Raw genomic sequence first — 13,299 nt, forward strand, 5'->3', positions numbered from 1 at the left:
TACTTGCAGGTACAAAAAGCCAAACTGCATTCCCCCAACAAAAATTATATAACTTTTACAGTCCTAATGACAAATATTCAAAAGAAGCTTTTATGTGGTACCAAAAAATGCACCTAACTCCTGCTGAAACCAGTTGGAGTTAGGCATCTAAACTGCTTAGGAACTTTGAAAATCCCATTAGGTGCTTATTTGCATGTTAAGGCACCTAAATACCTTTGAAAATCTGTTTTAGGAATAGGAGTACTTGTGGCACCTCAGAGACTAACAAATTTATTTGAGCATAAGCTTTCGTGAGCTACACGAAAGCTTATGCTCAAATAAATTTGTTAGTCTCTGAGGTGCCACAAGTACTCCTTTTCTTTTTGCGAATACAGACTAACACGGCTGCTACTCTGAAACTTGTCTCATGAATGTTAGGCTTCTAAGTCACTTAGGATATTTTGAAATGCCCCTGTACAAGAGAGAAGTTCATATCTACAAGAAACAGCACTTCATAAACAATTGTGGATCTTGAATTTTATGTAATAATTTTTTATTCTTCCCACACACCTAAGTGTCTGCCATTTCAGGAGAGATCAGGTCAAGCAAAGGGTGCATCCTTAACACGACCGTATACATTACATTTGAACACACCGTTAAAAAATTGCATATGCAGCCTTAAGAATCTATGGCTTATAAATTAATTTTTCTAGAAACAACTAATTTATCCTCCCATGTAATAAAAATGAGCAGTTATCATAACATCTCTAGCAACACATGATACCTATTTCAGAGTAGCAGCCGTGTTAGTCTGTATTCGCAAAAAGAAAAGGAGTACCTGTGGCACCTTAGAGACTAACCAATTTATTTGAGCATAAGCTTTCGTGAGCTACAGCTCACTTCATCGGATGCATAAAGTGGAAAATGCAGTGAGGATGTTTTATACACACAGACCATGGAAAAAATGGGTGTTTATCACTAGAAAAGGTTTTCTATCCCCCCACCCCACTCTCTTGCTGGTAATAGCTTATCTAAAGTGATCACTCTCCTTACAATGTGTATGATAATCAAGGTGGGCCATTTCCAGCACAAATCCAGGGTTTAACAAGAACGTCTGAGGAACAGAGGTGGTGGGGTTGGTAGGAAAAAACAAGGGGAAATAGGTTACCTTGCATAATGACTTAGCCACTCCCAGTCTCTATTCAAGCCTAAGTTAATTGTATCCAATTTGCAAATGAATTCCAATTCAGCAGTCTCTCACTGGAGTCTGGTTTTGAAGTTTTTCTGTTGTAATATCACAACTTTCATGTCTGTAATCGCGTGACCAGAGAGATTTAAGTGTTCTCCGACTGGTTTATGAATGTTATAATTCTTGACATCTGATTTGTGTCCATTTATTCTTTTACGTAGAGACTGTCCAGTTTGACCAATGTACATGGCAGAGGGGCATTGCTTGCACATGATGGTATATATCACACTGGTAGATGTGCAGGTGAACGAGCCTCTGATAGTGTGGCTGATGTTATTAAGCCCTGTGATGGTGTCCCCTGAATAGATATGTGGGCACGGTTGGCAATGGGCTTTGTTGCAAGGATAGGTTCCTAGGTTAGTGGTTCTGTTGTGTGGTATGTAGTTGCTGGTGAATATTTGCTTCAGGTTGGGGGGCTGTCTGTAGGCAAGGACTGGCCTGTCTCCCAAGATTTGTGAGAGTGATGGGTTGTCCTTCAGGATAGGTTGTAGATCCTTGATAATGCGTTGGAGAGGTTTTAGTTGGGGGCTGAAGGTGACGGCTGGTGGCGTTATTTTCTTTGTTAGGCCTGTCCTGTAGTAGGTGACTTCTGGGTACTCTTCTGACTCTATCAATCTGTTTCTTCACTTCCACAGGTGGGTATTGTAGTTGTAAGAATGCTTGATAGAGATCTTGTAGGTGTTTGTCTCTGTCTGAGGGGTTGGAGCAAATGCGGTTGTATCGTAGAGCTTGGCTGTAGACAATGGACCGTGTGGTGTGGTCTGGGTGAAAGTTGGAGGCATGTAGGTAGGAATAGCGATCAGTAGGTTTCTGGTATAGGGTGGTGTTTATGTGACCATCGCTTATTAGCACTGTTGTGTCCAGGAAGTGGATCTCTTGTGTGGACTGGTCCAGGCTGAGGTTGATGGTGGGATGGAAATTGTTGAAATCATGGTGGAATTCCTCAAGGGCTTCTTTTCCATGGGTCCAGATGATGAAGATGTCATCAATGTAGCGCAAGTAGAGTAGGGGCATTAGGGGACGAGAGCTGAGGAAGCGTTGTTCTAAGTCAGCCATAAAAATGTTGGCATACTGTGGGGCCATGCAGGTACCCATAGCAGTGCCGCTGATTTGAAGGTATACATTGTCCCCAAATGTGAAATAGTTATGGGTGAGGACAAAGTCACAAAGTTCAGCCAAACCCTGGATTTGTGCTGGAAATGGCCCACCTTGATTATCATACACATTGTAAGGAGAGTGATCACTTTAGATAAGCTATTACCAGCAGGAGAGTGGGGTGGGGGGAGAAAAAACCTTTTGAAGTGATAAACATCCATTTTTTCATGGTCTGTGTGTATAAAACATCCTCACTGCATTTTCCGCTTTATGCATCCGATGAAGTGAGCTGTAGCTCACGAAAGCTTATGCTCAAATAAATTGGTTAGTCTCTAAGGTGCCACAAGTACTCCTTTTCTTTTTACATGATACCTATGCTACCTCTGAGATACTGTGTGCTCTGCAAAGAGGCTTATTAGTATACGGCAAGTACAAATTTTTATAAAGCTTTAAAGAAAAGATTGTGCTATGATCAATTGTATTTCATAAAAACAAATGAAAGAACATGTTAGGCTTTCAAATAAAGCGATATTGTCTCTTTAAACATGTAAATTGGCAAGAAAATAGTTCTAAGGACATGTAGAAACCTGTTCTGCAGAAACTCAAACTGGCTTTGTTAAAAAAATTAAGTGGTGGAGCAAAATTATCAGAGAACAGGCTACAGTACTGTTGCTAAGGATTGTTTTAGATGGATGCAAATTGGTGAAATGCAGCCACCTCAGAGACTTGAAGGCTGGGGACTTTGCAGAATAGCTTTAAATCTGTGTGTTTTTAAGGTGAATTACTTCAACTGGAAAAGTATTTTCTGCTTGCTCCACTAGAATCTCTCAGTTGACTTCTGAAGATCAGACTCAGCCAATACACTCAGCTTATTCACTTCATTTTTTCCCCTCCCACTCTCATCTTCACACAATCCCCTATGTCTAGAATGACTTCTCTATCCCAGTATGCCAGGCTGCTACCCTATCTTCATTCAAATACCTCTGGAAAACCCACTAACATGACAGCCAAAAGTGCTAACCCACATCAAGATAATGACTCAACTTTATTCTCTTCTTAAAATATCTAGTCACCACCGTCTGGATCTCCCAGTGTGGTGGTGTTTGATATTTATAAGTTTCTTGGGACCAGAACCATTTCTGCATCAGTGCCTTTTACAGAGTTGAACATACTATTGGCTATTAGCAAATAAAAAGAACACATGCTGCTTCTTACAGGAGGAGCAACAGCAGATGGGGGAAACATACTGCCCCTCTATAAGGCCTTTTCTATACTGGGGGCAGATCACTATCTGGTGTGAACTGTCATAACTCCATGGAAGTCACACTTTTTTCTTTAACATTTTCAACCATCTCTACTACCAGTGCAGCTCCAACAGCAATGGAAATAAACTCTTTAGGGGGAAAAAATCTTTAATTCACCAACTGGAGCTGATGAATAGCAACCATGTAAGGGTCCATTCTGCTGTGGAAAAGAATGGAGGGAAAGTGGAAGATGCTAATATGAGAGAGTCAGGTCTAGACTGGACAGGACAGATCTTGGGCCTGATCCATTATGGTAATTGCTATGTTCTTATATGTGCCTCTCCAGATTTGGCCCTCACATAGCTGGAATTCATCAAGGAACATTTTTTAAAAAAAGAGGAAATGACAATGTTTACCTGGGTAGTTTAGTGGAGTGTGACACTCTGTAACTTCTTCCAAACTGTAGATGCAGGAACTATAAGGAACCAGTTTGTGCTTCACATCTCACTGAATGGGGGACACTTCAAAGCATAGGAATAGAAAGCAAGTGTGAGAAAATTCATGTAGAGAATCTATTTATCATACTTGTATCATCTAGTATCAAAGCTTCTCCACTGTATCTAAGCACCGTTTTTATTGTACTGCTCAGCATGATATTTAAGTGCCATTATAAGGAGAGATTTTAAATGAATGCATTGTCAAGAACCATCCCACACTGGCAGGGAAATAGACTACGGCTGGGATATTCCAGGGAGCCTATGGAGATAAGGTGCCCAATTCTCAATGAAAGTCAATGGGCGCATTAATTCTACAGTTGTAGAATTCTACCTAATTCCTTCAGGCTTCTTTAAAAATGCCAGCCTAGATGACCCAATAACTCAGTGGTTCTCGAATGGCTATGATTATGATACCTCAAAATGCTCCCTAGCAACTCTATCTCTTCATGTTTATTATTTAAGTAATAGTGACAGAGGATCAGGGCATCTCCTGGAGATTAATGATCAGCTGGAGCTAAAAGGGAAAAGAGAAACAACAAAGGAGTATGGATTTGGTTTGATTTCATCGGTGATACAATTTTCAATTATTATGTAGAGGACATTTCTACAGAATTAATGCACTGCATATTAGATGTCAGATTACTGGTGTAATTGCTTTTCTATTCCATTTCGTTATAATAATCCTCCCTATGCAGTCAGAGACATATGGGTGTTTGGTTAGTCACCTGGACGTTTAATGTACATTGCTGAAAATTCTGGGCATTAAAAGTACAGGCCTTTTCTGTAATTTATCATCCCACAGAGAAAATGTAATACTGATTTAATTAAAGAAGAAAGTGAAATACTATTAAAAACATTTGACTTCAATGGTGTTATGCCATTTACACCGCTAAAGATCTCACTCTTCAGCTCTTACATCAAATACCTACCAACTCTTAACTCCACTTCTCCATTTAGAGCGCTTGGAGAGAAGTATGGTTTGATCACAGACCTCCATCTCCTAAATTCTAATCCTAGTTCCGACACTGGCTCCCTCCGTGGCTTTGGGCAAGTCATTTAATTTCTATTCTTCAGTTCCCCAATCAGCAGAATGGAGCTAATACTTACTCACCTCACGGTGGTGTTATAATGATTAATTAGTTCATGTTGGTAGAGAGGAACTCTGAAGATGAAAAATATTATACAAGTACTATTTGAATGCAACCTCTTTGAGGCAGGGATGATATCTGCCCGTGTGTTTGTACAGTGCCGAGCGCAATGGGACCATGATAATGACTGGAGCCTCTGGGCACTACCACTCTACTAACAAGAAATCTAAATGCCCATAACATATTAATTATAATTAAAGTAGCCACCTGTCCTGCCAGTCCTCAAAAACACTGCCAGAAGACATTTTCTTAGCCAAAATCCTTTGCTGTTTTCTGTCCGCTCCTCCTCCCAGTCCATTCAGCCACCTGATCTCTTCACTTTCCTAACTCCAGTCTCTGCTTTATCTCCTATATCCCTTTTTTCTATGGACTATCCAAAGAATCCATATGATAAGCACATGTGATTATCTCTCTAAGGGTTGTGTGCACAGATCAACCCACTCCCTGAAGTGAACATGTTTTTCTATGGCTTCTCCTGTTCCTTATGGAAATATGGCCTACGAGGTGCTGTAGGAAGACATATTTACTGCTGTGGCCAGTAGGGGACGACTGGTCTATATGCATAAAGCCCAGGGTGTCCCAAGTCCAACATTCTGACCAAACTGACTAAAAACCAAACCCAAACTGGGTGTTACACTTGCTGGTTTGAACTTTAATCTCTGAGGAACAGGAATGGATGTGCCAGTTAAAATACAACCCGATTGCAAACCTATTGCTATAACTAATGAAAGGTGCATGTACTTGAATTTTATGGCCGGGCAGATTTTATTTTTTAGTTTGCTACAACCAAAAAGAATTATATGTCTGGATGCACTATAGCCATGTCCATTTTAAATGGAATATACACACTGCTACAGGGCTGGCCTTACCATGAGGCAAATTGAGGTGGCCGCCTCAGGTGCCAGACGGGGGAGCACTACGACGCAGAGTTTAAAAGTTTTGGCCCAAGCGTGGCGGTGTGGGGGCATGGGGGTGTCATTTGAGCTCCCTGCCTCAGGTGCCAAAATGTTGTGGGCCGGCTCTGATTGCCAATATATTTCACTGCATGAGATTTAACAAAAAGGGGGAAGTGTGGGTTCAGATCAAGTCCTAACATCTAGATAAAACTTTATCCTCAAGGAGTCTACTGTTGAGACCCTTGAGAAGTCTGTCAATTAATATTCCCTTGAAACCTCTATAGAAACAACTCACTTTGTCCCTTTTAACAGCATTCCTGAATATATTTCAAGTCAGCATTCTGAAAATAGTTTTTAAGCCAAAGTGGCAGCCCAAAACTCTGAATCTAGCTTTAGGAAGGATTGTAACCGGCAGTTTGTTTAGTTCATGCACTATAGTTTTTGTTTTTAACTTTGTATAGGTGGGCTCCAATCCCAGACAATTAATCATATTCTGGATCACACCTTTCTCCCCTTTTTCCCCACTGGTTGGTTATATTACCTGCTGAACTGACAAATCCAACATCCAAAGAGTGTTTCAGTTTGGTTTCTTCTCTTAACTGCTTAAAAAGGTGTGTTGTTTACTTTGCCTAAGTGCTTCTGGGGCCTAATGTTCCGTTGTTATGTACAAACCATTTTTACTGTCACGAATCATGTTTTACCACCCCTTTGCTCTTCCTTCTGTACTAGGTTTCAGTTTTGGGTTGTTTTTTACCCCTTTCCAAGCAAACACATTCTGAGTTCTGTGTTTTCAAGCCGAAATAGTACACACCAGGTATTCAGCTGTTATAATTCTTTCATTCTTGGGACCTCCGAGATCAGTAAAAGTCCCTTTCAGTGTTTGAACTACAGTTGCTTTTTAGTACAACTAAAGGTAATCTAACTAAAAGTAGCCTAAAATAATGTTGCTAAACTAGCATAAAGAAAAAGACTTTACTGAAAACATCACATAGTCAACTAAAATTTGTGCTTTCCTTATCTTATCTGTTTTGATTAACACAAGCTATTTGCACAACGCCTTGTGCTAGGAAGTTGTTTGTACATGATTCACTCCCTTTCTGCAAGTTTCAAAGTTTGAATGAAATCTTTCTGTTTAAATTCCTCCTCCCTGTGAAAATGTCAAAGAGTCTCTCTTCTATTCTCCCCTTAAGGTTCAAACAAGCCCTCCAAAAAATCCATTAGTTACAGATAGGTTTGTATTAATTTTCAAACTGCTGTTGGGAGCTTTCTTTCTAGATCTGGCTGTTTTAACATTGCTTTCCTTTCTGTCCCACCCACTCAGACTCATTCCAGGTGCCCTTAGCAAATGACTTCCAAGGAATTTAAATGGCCAAAGCTCATTGACCAATAAAGAGATGCATGTACTGTATAACAGAGTTACACAGTTCTTGTGATTAGGAGAAAGGTTGCTCAAGCAAAAGGTGCTAGTAGTATTAACCTGTCGCCCTTAGATTTCAGGATTGGAGAGGTAAGGGAAACATTTTTTATGTAGGTTTTTTGGTTTGGTTTGTGTTTGCCAAGTAATTAAGACGAAAAGTATGTAATTCAAAGGGTATTGTAAAATTGTATGAGGAAGAAGCAATTACTTCTAATCTTGAGCCAGAATCTAATCTACAACCTGAACAAATGAATGCAAAAAAGGATTGTGTGTCAGATAACAAAACAAATTCTGGAACTGTTAAAACTAAAAGATTAATATGCATAAACAACTGAAATCTATTTGTAATTAATTAAATATTGTTTGTGTAAAAATAGGATCAGATTTCAAGGACTTACTTACTTGCCATTATTTTAAATTAATCAAGTGAAAGGCATTCATTTACCACCTGTTTGCATTTTATTTTTATCGGCCTGATTCTGCTACCCATACTCATGGTCAGCAGTACTGCATTCCTATCTTATTCAATGAATTGAAACCAGAATCTAGCTCTAAAAGTGCACTAGCAGCTTTAATCAGATGTCTTTAGGTTTTTAGATTGATGGTGGCTAGGAAATATGAGTAAACAGAATTATATATCATTATTATTAATATAATGAATCTACAGTAGTCCCTCTACATACGGAAGTGTTTGGTATTATTATGTTAAGAGGATGGAATTCTAACACGGTCATTCATATTCTGTTTATGAAATGTGGATGTTTAATGCCTGTATATTGTACAAGATCTAGGAAGAATGATGTTAACAAAAATCCTTTTTGTAAGGTGAACAAGTTATCTTCATATTTTGTTTGTACTTTGGGGCTAATATTAACAGGGAAGCAGGGGCGGGAGGGTAGTTTGAACTCAAGTATGGGGAAAAAATCAGGTTAAAGAAAGGAGAACTGACTTTATTACTAAAGTCCAGTCCTGCTCCCATTTAAATTGAAGGCAAAACTGTTAATTTAAGTGAGAAGAGGATCAGACCTGTTACTTTCTATATAATGGAGTGTTATTTTAAGTTAAACATGATAGAAGATGTGCTCTGAAATGCACACTTGGGACCCAGTCCTTCACTCTTTGCACACTCAAATCTCCCCCGGAAGTCAACAGGGTGCACAAGGAATGTAGGTGTGGGGGAAACCCCAGCAAAGCTATAGTCCTTTGTCGTGCTTCATGCTGAGTTAGGCCTTGTCTTGATCAGCAAAAAGGGTGCATTTTTCAATCTTGTTATCTCAATCAAGCATTAAAAGCCCTCTGCACTAGTTAAGACACAGGGTACTGACTGTATGCTAACTGGCTGTGATGTAGCCAAGGTCCCACCTAGTGTTTAAAGCTTTAACAGAGCTTTTCAGTCATGTTAAGCTAGCTCAATTGAGCTAACACAATTGAAAAACATATTCTTTTTGCTTGTCAAGACAACGCCTTCAGAATGTCTATCGAAAGCAGACTGACTTTTATAATGCAGTCGATTTAAATTATTTTTCCATGGGTTTCTTATACGGTTTTGCACTTTATAACAGAGATTAGATAAAGTGTTGGATAAAAATATAGAACATTGGCAAAAGGTGGCATAGTTTTGCTAATCTTCTAACATGATAATTTTCAATTCTATATTGCAGTCCGGAAGTAATCTTGTTACATGAATTGTTTTTAATCAATTTTTTTCCTCCTTCAGCTTTTAATAACAAAAATAAGGATCAATGAAAGTGAATTTCAAATCATATCTGCCTCTCATTCCTTTTTTTTCTTAGGCCAAAGAAATGTTACTTTCAAAATCATACATGTTTTTGACCAAATTGTACTGACTTTAAATTGTCTTGAATTGATTAAAAATAGGGTCCTTGCCTCCTTAGACTGTTCCTGCCCTGGTTAAACATTTTTTCTAATTTATAATATTAAACCTGGACAGAGTAACGATTACTGGCAATCTCATCCTACTACTAGTAAACTGAGTTGCTCAATTTCAATCAAAGGTTCAAAGGTTTGTACAAACTTCACAGATCAGGGGTCAGGCACAAATTGCTGCACTTTGCAGCTGAGTTCTGCCGATATGACAGAATTTCACAGCTACGATGATTGCTTTCCCCCCCTCTTCTGCACACAGGCAATACCAGGCAGTTAAAGCATGATATGTACAAGTCAGCCATTGGTACCTGAGTTTAATGAGTAACTAGCTGGTGCCTTAGGTTTCCCTGGTGCAAGGTGCATATTATAAAAGGGGTCAAATGTCAATGCACAAAGACAAAAAATGCTGCATTTAGTCACTGACTAAACCAAATACTTTAAGTTTAATGTTGTTTTAACAATAAATGTTCCCATCTTCATAACCGAGTATATTTTATGCTGAATGTTCATTCATTTGACTTGGGGGAAATAAGTTGGACCATATTCACCTTTCACTTACATCATTACCATCAAAGTTGCAGGCTTAGCCCCGTCATTGTTACAATGTTCACGTGGTAATATGAAACTCTGAGAAAGATCAAAACTAAAGCAGACAAGAAACATGCTGCTGAAGATTAGAGAGAATTTAAAACAATTAATCCATGCTTTTATCTGTTCAAAATTAACTAAGCAAATAAAGATAAGCAAATAAGCAAATTTGTATTAAGAGTCAGTAGATGTTTTTTAATTCAGGGACCTCCCTTGCAACTAGCTGAAAAGCCAGATCACAAACACTGAAAAAATGAAATTATAGTATCTGTTTCAGACACTCTCAACCCCACTTTGATCACTCTGCGGTGTGTAACATTATAAGATGATAATTAGAAAATATTATCAGTGGCCTAAATTCTACTCAGAGTTACATCCACACACCGCTCCCACTGATCTCAGTAGAAGTTACACAGCCATATTCCAGGGCTGAATTTAGGTCAGCGTGTTTATACATGAGAAAAGGCAAGGAGTGGACCGGATTAACTTATGGCTCTTTCCATCCTAAGCTTTCTTTTCCCTATTGTCTGTGTACTGATTTTTAAAAAAGACACAAAAATAGAATAATCCTTTAAATTGCAAATGATGAGCCTTGATATTTCTTGTCAATTGTTATCAAGATGATACAGGTACATAGTCCAAAGTAAAACACTCCCTCTTTTCCTAGAAAGAAGTGTTTTTCTTTGGCAGAATATTTGTAAAGAGAGCACTCTTATCTGTGCTAGAACTCTGGTTTTTAACTTTCCTGGTAAACATACTTTGTAAAAACATTTCTCATTAAAACCTGTACATCTATCATCACAAATATTTGCAGCATATTGAATTATTACATTGCACTTTATTCTGAATATGTCATTCATTTTCATTTCTAATGAAATTGGTAAGACTATTCATGCTTATAAAATAGATCCAAGTACAGGAATTCGGGATTTTTATAGTAGTGTTAGCATTATTACTATTATTGTTATAGGTGTGTGTTACAGAATAAAGATGGGGTGAAATCCAAGCCTCATTGAAATCATTGGGAGTTTTTCCATTTACTTCAATGGGACCAGGATTTCACCTGTGACACCAGCCCAGAGTAGCTGGCAATCTAGGGGACTCAATCCTGCAAATTTTTGCTACTGAGCATGCTGATCACTGTCACCCATTAGTAAGCAATATATCAGGTAGTATTTTACAAGATCAGGTTCTAAACAGCATATGACCTAACATGATGTGGACAACGAGGAAGGAGGGAAGTTTGCACAGTACAAGGTGACTTGATTTTTGTATGGGAAGCATAATGTTAGTTCCCCTAACATTTTTATTTAATCGATTTGTATTAAGCTTGTGTAGTATTAGATGGATTTCAGAGGTATAACTAAGGGCATAATTTGGCTTGCAGAAACTTTATACCCTTAGTTATGGTGATGATGACTGAGGTAGAAAGAACTGATCTTAACCTTTAGATCATGGGTTGAATTTGCAGGGGTGCCAATTAGAAAAAAATAATTTTTACTTCATAAACTGAACACATTCCATATTGAAATCCCTAAATATGGAACCCTGTGATACCATTTGAACAGGCACTTTACAGAACAAAATTGCATTCATTTCAAGTCCAAAGTCATGGCCAGAAACGCCACTATCCCCATACCCAGTCTACACATAGCACTGAATTTCTAATCTGGACAATGCAGTGCCAGGTAGCTTATTACTATAAGGATCAAGAAGTACAAGAAGAATTTAGAAGAATTTTGTTGCTGCTCATTTAGTCAATGAATTGTTGGCTGACACTAAAGAACTTTTACTGTGGTATAACGTTTTGGGGGGAAAGTTTGGGGATAAGAAAGGGGACAAAACTAAAAGGACATAGGGAAGACCTTTAGGTTGGGATTTTCAAAAGCACTTATCATTGGCCTAACAGTGCTCCCACTGAAGCCATTGGGGAATTTTAACATGGACTTCAGTGGGAGCAGAGTTAGGCTAACGCTAAGCACTTTTGAAAATCCCACCCCTAATTTAAATTTCTTTGCTTTTCTCCCTTTTCAGAAATGTTATAAATCAAACAACAAAAAACCTTGTTACCAATCACATAGAACCAAAAATGAAACTGAAAACACTGAGTGAATTTCTTCTAGTGTGCTTAAAGGACCCAGTGATTTGTTCTCCTTTTAATAATCCTGTGTTAGCAACAATCACCTCACATATGCTCACAACACATGCAGTAAGCAATAAATATTGTAATTTCTAGAAAAAGTGCTTGTGTCTGTAATGTAACTTCCACATGTAAATGTGGCTGTATGCATTTGGGGATATTTTTGTCCATGAACTTGAGGGCCTGGATATGGCCCTTAAAATAAAAATTTGGCATCATGACCTATAAGAAGTAACCTTATCCGTGTGGCCTTGCTGACTCCTCTGCCAACAGGCTCCTACTAAACCACCTGTGATGAATACACTGTCTACACTACAAATACAACTAAATCGGGTAGGCTGGTTACAACATGTTGTTCCCTAATCTGGTTACACGCACAAGGCCTGATCCTGTATTCTCTTGCAGTAGAAAGTATTGTACCATGTAGTAAGTGTTTACAAGATTGGGCTACAGCATGGTTCAGACCACCATACTGTAACCAGGCTCCCTGCTGTGGTTGTATCTAAATATAGCCGGGGTTACAACGAGGTTTGGAGTCAGAAGCCTCAGTCTTCTGCAGCCATGTACAGCTTAGCAGACGAAAGAAAAATATTTATTAAATCAAATCTAAAGTGAATATCTGTATTATACCTAAGTGGCTGTCAAAGCAGGTCACATGACAATCTTGTCAAGAGAGGGAACATAAATTATAACAGATACAATAGCTATATGCAAATCAAAGACAATTTTAAATGGTATATTTGAAACACAATTCTAGAGCCAATACACTATTTTTATTGAAGTTTTTAACTTCATTTTTATTTCCTCAGAAGGGATCTTCAAACAGGTATATTGTTTTCAATATTCAAAAGTATTGCCAAAAATATTGCCAAGCATTGAAAAAACTCACACCAATCCTGGTGTTTCTAAAACTGGAGGCTGATTTAATTTATATTTTTATAACATTTTAAATATTATTTTAATCAGGCATTGCAAAAAAATTTAACTTTAGCGCTTTTTTAAAAAACAACAAGGATATTTTAAAAGATTATTTTACTTTCTCTACAACTGTAATGGTGCTTGGTAGCTGCAAGTGAACTTCAGAGGCAGGGCTACTGTACACAAGGAATTTTATCTAAATAAAAGGGTCACACCTAAAACTGAAACTAATATTTTACTG

At 38.2% G+C, this 13,299-nt stretch overlaps 1 protein-coding gene across 7 annotated transcripts in view; it reads left to right on the forward strand.

The window, feature by feature from the left end:
- The window catches only part of RBM47 (RNA binding motif protein 47), a 115,429-nt gene that overhangs the window by 81,047 nt on the left and 21,083 nt on the right, over positions 1–13,299 (forward strand). The window contains exon 1 of one of the 7 annotated variants that reach the window (XM_073342210.1): positions 7,395–7,615. The exons of the other annotated variants lie outside the window; for them this stretch is intronic. The gene's annotated coding sequence lies outside the window, so the exon portion shown is untranslated. Of the gene's footprint in view, positions 1–7,394; positions 7,616–13,299 lie in introns of those variants that run through there. 7 annotated transcript variants of the gene reach the window in all.

This window comes from Lepidochelys kempii, chromosome 4, assembly GCF_965140265.1.
Source record: "Lepidochelys kempii isolate rLepKem1 chromosome 4, rLepKem1.hap2, whole genome shotgun sequence".
Lineage (NCBI taxonomy): Eukaryota > Metazoa > Chordata > Testudines > Cheloniidae > Lepidochelys > Lepidochelys kempii.